This window comes from Babylonia areolata, chromosome 6 (genome assembly GCF_041734735.1).
Source record: "Babylonia areolata isolate BAREFJ2019XMU chromosome 6, ASM4173473v1, whole genome shotgun sequence".
Classification (NCBI taxonomy): domain Eukaryota; kingdom Metazoa; phylum Mollusca; class Gastropoda; order Neogastropoda; family Buccinidae; genus Babylonia; species Babylonia areolata.
In genome coordinates, this window is record NC_134881.1 from 52469023 (window position 1) to 52476522 (window position 7500).

The following is a 7500-nucleotide window of genomic DNA, read 5'->3' on the forward strand; positions in this document are numbered from 1 at the left end:
AAAGCAGGAGGAAGAGACGAGTAGGGAGGGAGGGTGAGATGGACGGGGGTGGGGTGGGGGGAGATTGACGGGCGCAATAGCCGAATGGTTAAAGCGTTGGACTTTCAATGGTTCCGGGGTTCGAATCACGGTGACGGCGCCTGGCGGGTAAAAGGGTGGAGATTTTTCCCGATCTCCCAGGTCAACATATGTGCAGACCTGCCAGTGCCTGAACCCCCTTCGTGTGTATACGCACGCAGAAGATCGAATACGCACGTTCAAGATCCTGTAATCCATGTCAACGTTCGGTGGGTTATGGAAACAAGAACATACCCAGCATGCACACCCTCGAAAACGGAGTATGGCTGCCTACATGGTGGGGGGTAAATAAACAAAAACGGTCATACACGTAAAATGTTAAATGTTGCATGTTTGTCTGAGTGTGTATGTGTGCGTGCCTGAAATATGATTGAATGACACAGGAAACGAATAATGAGCGCCCAATGGCAGCCGTCAGTCGGCTCTACCCAGGTAGGCAGCCTGTTGTGCAAATGACCCTGTGTTTGTAAAGCGCTTAGAGCTTGGTCTCCGACCGAGGATAGGCGCTATATAAATATCCATAAGTATCCATATCAATTTTTTTTTAAATTTAAAAAGTCAATCGAAGTCAAGAAAATAAATAAACAGATAAAAATAAAATAACCCCCTATCATTGTGGTCAATTTAAATTCAAAACCTTTGAGGTGCGAGCACGAAGAGAACAACAACAACACACAGAACAAAGCAATTAGTTAACATCAATCAGATGAACTAAAGATTCATGAGCTCAAAATGAATATCAATTATCAGAGGTGCGCGTGCCAGTGCGTGCGCGCGCGCGCGCGTGTGTGTATATATATATATATGTGTGTGTGTGTGTGTGTGTGATCATCGACACTGATGTTCACAGACACGACCCTTTGTGACCTGAGGATGAGGGCGAGGGGGATGAGGGGAGGGGAGCTGTGGGTGGGGGGGGGGGGTGAGGGGGGGTAAGATCCGTCCCATCAAAGTAATGTTAACGGCGGCAGTTTGAAGTTTATGACGCTTTGAACTCGACAGAGATGCAAGAACGAAATCAGACTGCGTATCTGTGCACTGAAACTATCAACAACAACAACAACAACAAAATTTCAAAATCAGAATACATAAGTATGCATGCATGCATTCACGTTCATAAAAAATGATGAAAATTAATGGACAATGACTGAATAACGACGTTTCCGTTCGTCAGTTGATGGCCGTTGGCAGAACACAAGGAGACTCCAGCCAGGCCAGTTTATATGATTTTATCGGTGCCATAGATAGATAGACAGGTACAGGTTTTGTTTGTGGGCTACAGGCCCACAGATAACCTTGACTCTCTCCGGGCTGTAGATGTCAATCAGTGTGTGTGTGTGTGTGTGTGTGTGTGTGTGTGTGTGTGTGTGTGTGTACGGTGTGTGTGTGTGTGTGTGTGTGTGTGTGTGTGTGTGTGTGTGTGTGTGACGTGAGTATACTATCTCAATCAACGTGAGCGTGACTGTGTGTGTTCATGTGCTTTCCCAGTGTCAGTGTGTGTGTGAGGGGGGGTTAGGGGGGGTGGGGGTGGGGGGGGGGCGGGGGTGCGTCAGTGCGTGCGTGCGTGCGTGCGAACTGAGTGTGTGTGTGTGTGTTCTGTGTTGACTCCGGAATCACAAAGTAATGTCATTTAGAGGACTGACGCACATCTAAATCTAACAAGTGAACATTTCCAAGCGTTCAATTCATTCCAACTGAAGTGGATGGAGCTGCTTCCACAAGGAACGTGGGATGCCGTGACAGCTTTATAAGTTCAGCAGCCGAATGGCTGCAATCAATAGGCCTGCACGTTGTTAAGGCTATTCTGTCTCTGTTAACCGGCTGCACGTTTCAGTGCTGACGAGAGAGAGAGAGAGACAGAGAGAAACAGAGAGAGACAGACTGACAGACAGAGGGAGAAAGAGAGAGACTGTGTATGTCAGAGTGTGTGTGTGTGTGTGTGTGTGTGTGTGTGTGTGTTCGTTCTTTAGTTTAGCGTCTTTTCACTATCAGTGACATTAGACGAATGAATTTTTTTTTTTTTTTTTTTAAAGAAGGGGAGGGGGTATAATAGGGGACAAAGTATTTGCAGCGGAGAAAATGTCAATGTTAAAGTTTACCACGGACACACACACACACACACACACACACACACACACACACAGAGACAACCGAACACCGGGTTAAAACATACACTCACTTTGTTTACACAGGTGAGTCAAAAAACGAAAGGGTAAACTGAATAACTGAACCACCCAGTGAAAAATAGAAAGAAAGAAAAAAAAAAAGAACGGTTCAATGTTAAAATATTGTAAAAGTTTCGATATGCACTCAGTTTTTACAACCTACTGGCGTCCAGAAAGTCAAGTCGTTCAGGATGAACCGAGGTACGAATGTATGGAACCAACTACCACCTCATTTAAAACAAGCCACCATCTGCTAACCCATCCAAGAATCAATTAACTGGACAATTCTTCAAAATTCTTAACTATTTTTGTTAGAGAGTTTGATGAATAAATACAACTATGTAAATGAAGCGTTGAACCTTGACCCAAATCTACAACAAAATAGTAATGTTATGTGATCAAAAAAGGGGCTACTTATAAGCTTCAAAGCTTGTTTTTGTCCCTAACCTACAACACCAAATACTACTACTACTACTACTACCACTATAGGCTGTGGGTCTTGGTTCGGTGAGAGTTGCGTTTTGTTGCTCAAGGGAGTGAATCCAGAATGACTGTACTCAGTGATTGTTCCCGGGGAGACACGGAAGGCCCTAATGTTATTTCCATTCATTCCAGTAAGATTTTTTTATTTTTTTTTTTTTAACTTATAATAAGTTTTCGACATGCGATATTCACAAACTGTTTAGCATGCAGTTGTTGACAGTAAACCAGCCATATTCTCCGGCATCAAAAAAACTTTAAAAAAAAGAGATAATATATTATTCTGTCAAATGAGATCTGTTTTCGCTGCGAAAACGATCCTCAGCTTGTACCATATTCTTTCTACTTCCAATATGAAAAAATAAAAATAAAATATATATATTCACATTTAAAGAAACAAACAAATGAATATAGATCTATATTTAATAAATATCACCATTGAGTATTCAATCTCTTCGAATCGGCCCATTCAACACAGAAGGGGGGAAAAAAAGATTGACTGAAAAGCCGAAAACTGAAAAGAAAACTCAAAAAGTGCGACAAGACGTCGGTATGTTTTTGACGAGGGTACCAGTAATAACGAATACATGAAGCCTACCACCACTCACTGTCAGCTCTTTCAAGTGACCAAGTTGACCCGTAGCCGAGGGAGAATGCTAACAAGTCGGCGATAATCTGCCATTCAAAGTTCGCTCGACCCAAGGAAGAGCCAACACCGCAAACTGCCGACATGAGCCAGGGGACGTAATTTCCATAAAAATGGTCTCAAGTTTTGTCAGTTGCTATCCTCCCTTTATCTTTGAAACTCACCGCTGGCCACATTCCGAAGTTGCAGGAAAACGCAGCAGAATATCGAAAAACGTCCAGTTCCTATATTTTCTTCTTCTTCTTTCGTGGACTGCAACTCCCGTATCTCTCTCTTCACCCCCCCCCCCTCTCTCTCTCTCACTTGGAATCCTCACATAAATTCCCTTTGCAAAAAGACAGCCCACTGGGAAAACCCATCAGCCCAGTATCCAAAATCAAACATTTCCTTGACCTTCATTCACGGAAATTATTTTTTCAAGCATATATCCAGTCTACAATAGATTATGCATCAACACTATGGGACTCCGCAAGTGCGAGCACCATGAAGCCATTACAGATTCTTCATTGAACGGGGGCTCAAGCCGGAACTCTTCAATTGAAAAGACCACCCTTTTAGACTCCGATTATTCAAGCGATTATTCTCCCACTAATCCGTAAATTAGAGTACAATAAAGGAATCATGATGCTAAAGATTATGACAGGTAATGAACCACCAACATTAATAGACAAATTTCCTGCTGTAAATTTATCAAGGAATCCCCCCCAAAGTCCATGTCCCAATTCCAAGAATTGACTTGTTCAAATCCAGTCTGGTTTACTCAGGCGCCACCCTATGGAACTCACTGCCAGAAACAATCAAACAACACAATTGCCCAACCACCTTAAAAAAAACATTGCCTTTCCCACCTTATGCCATAATGTGTAATGTAAATCGTTCATTTAATGATACTGTTTGTCAAATGTGTATGGTTGACTGAGAACCTTCCTCACCCTCCATCCCCCATTCTGGTCTGTAGTGCGGTGTGTGTTGTGTTGTGAGTGTTTGCTTCTTTCATTTTGTTCATTTTTTCCCTATGCATTTTACTAACACCATGCTTGTGCCCATGCCATGTGTGTGTGTGTGTGTGTGTGTGTGTGTGTGTGTGTTTTCTCCTCTGTTATGTATCTCTACTATCACCATGCTTTCATTTTATTTAGTATTGTGAAGTGTAGAGCCTATTCAGGGCGGGGACTGGATGTAAAAAAAAAAAAACGCACCAGTGCTTATCTATTATCCTCGAAATAAAGAATTTGTCTTGTCTTGTCCCCCCCCCCCCCCCCCCCCCACCCCCTCTCTCTCTCTCTCATATCAGTTTTAGGTTTATTTTTTTTCTTCTTTTTTTTTTGTATTTTATATTTCTTTTTATCACAACAGATTTCTCTGTGTGAAATTCCGGCTGCTCTCCCCAGGGAGAGCGCGTCGCTACACCACAGCTCCACCCTTTTTTTTCTTTTTCTTTTTTTTTGGGGGGGGGGGGGATTTTTTCCTGCGTGCAGTTTTTATTTGTTTTTCCTATCAAAGTGGATTTTTCTACAGAATTTTTCCAGGAACAACTCTTTTGTTGCCGTGGGTTCTTTTACGTGCGCTAAGTGCATGCTGTACACGGAACCTCGGTTTATTGTCTCATCCGAATGACTAGCGTCCAGACCACCACTCAAGGTCTTGTGGAGGGGGAGAAAATATTGGCGGCTGAGCCGTGATTCGAACCAGCGCGCTCAGATTCTCTCGCTTCCTAGTCGGACGCGTTACTTCTAGGCCATCACTCCACATAAATGTATACATGTATATATGATATGTACATACTATATAAATTCTTTACACACACACACACACACACACACACACACACACACACACACACACACGCACACATACGCACACACACACACACACACACACACACACACACATATATATATATATATATATATATATATATATATATACCGAGAGAGAGAGAGAGAGACTCTGATTTATATCTGCGTGTGCATCATACACTGCCATACTCGCGCGCGCGCACACACACTTGGCACACACACACACACACACACACACACACACACACACACACACACACACACACACACACACCTACATGCACTTACACAACTGTTACCTAGGCATGCACAATGCACCCACCAGTACCACACACGCATGTCTTAATGACGCACATTATACAGTGACACGTGCACATTTTCATCAAAACAACAACAACAAAACAACCCGAACAAACATAATAATAAAATCAAATAAATCTAATGTTACAAACATAAGTTCATTCAAGCTACCAATTTCCTTACCACGTGTGTATGACATAATCTCAGATTCACCTGCACTGCGGGATTGAGGATTGGAGTCAGGCAGGTGACATTTCATGCATCCTTGACAGTTTCAGTTTCAGTTTCAGTAGCTCAAGGAGGCGTCACTGCGTTCAGATAAATCCATATACGCTACACCACATCTGCCAAGCAGATGCCTGACCAGCAGCGTAACCCAACGCGCTTAGTCAGGCCTTGAGAAAAAAAAATTATATATAATAAAATAAAATAAAATAAAATAAAAAGAAATAAGTAAATAAATAAATAAATAATAGATAAATACATAAAAAAAGAACTTCTACTACTAATAATAATATTTATAAGGCGCAAAAACTTAATGAAGTCAACTATAAGTGTACAAAAATAAAAATAACACAACACACACGCGCACGCACACACACACACACACACACACACACACACACACACACACACACACACACACACACACCACCACCACCACCACCACCACCACCACTACCATCACCACCCCTACTACAACAACCCCCCCCCCCCCCACACACACACACACACACACACGTGTTATACACACATACTTACAGAAGCTGTGACTTTGAACACAGAGGAGATAATTGCCAGTTCCTTGCTATCAGGGGTTTTTCTGCACACTGATGAGGTCTTTGTATCCTTGGCAGCTGTTGCCGCAAGCAAACTACAGTCCAGCGGAGGCTAATTTCCCTCAAAAGCTGTACACAGTGGGCTCAACCTCAATACCTCGACATGGAGAGATCCAGCCCATCTTGTCACAATGCTTGACGGGCGCAATAGCCGAGTGGTTAAAGCGTTGGACTTTCAATCTAAGGGTCCGGGGTTCGAATCACGGTGACGGCGCCTGGTGGGTAAAGAGCGGAGATTTTTCCGATCTCCCAGGTCAACATATGTGCAGACCTGCTTGTGCCTGAACTCCCCATTCGTGTGGACGCAGCCGAAAATCAAATACGCACGTTAAAGATCCTGTAATCCATGTCAGCGTTCGGTGGGTTATGGAAACAAGAACATACCCAGCATGCACGCCCCCGAAAGCGGAGTATGGCTGCCTACATGGCGGGGTAAAAAAGGTCATACACGTAAAAGCCCACTCGTGTGCATACGAGTGAACGTGGGAGTTGCAGCACACGAACGAAGAAGAAGAAGAAGAAGAAGAAGTCACAATGCTGATGAATCTCGAGTCTGTGTCACAGGCACAATCTAGGAAACAATAACATTTTCAATAATTTAATTTCTGTAGTGTAGTCTACACACAATCCATGCATAAATTTAGAGACCTTTGTAAATCAACAACTTATGGTCAATGTGGACTTGGAAACCTTCAAATCAATTAAAATAATTTGTCTAACAGGTGGGTGAAAACAAAACTGTCAATTTAGATCATTTTCTAAACCTTCAACATAAGATTCTTTCTTTGGAAAATACATGTACACTACATTCTTTGTTGAAATATTGTGAAGGTGGCTTTCAAACACACAGGACACAGCGTGCGTGTGTGTGTGTGTGTGTGTGTGTGTGTGTGTGTGTGTGTGTGTGTGTGTGTGTGTGTGTGTGTGTGTGCATTGAGTGGATGGCTGTATTATCTTCATTTTTTTCATTATTATGATTATGAACATAGTAAATCCAGAACGTGAACACACTCAAACTGTCCAACAATGTCCTACATTTTAATTGAAATGACACCGGCCATACTACAGGACGTGTCACAACCAATTTGGCAAGTTCGCTGCAGCAGTATGTACCACTGTTAATATTGACTGTAGTCCACACACACACACACACACACACACACACACACACACACACACACACACACACTGAT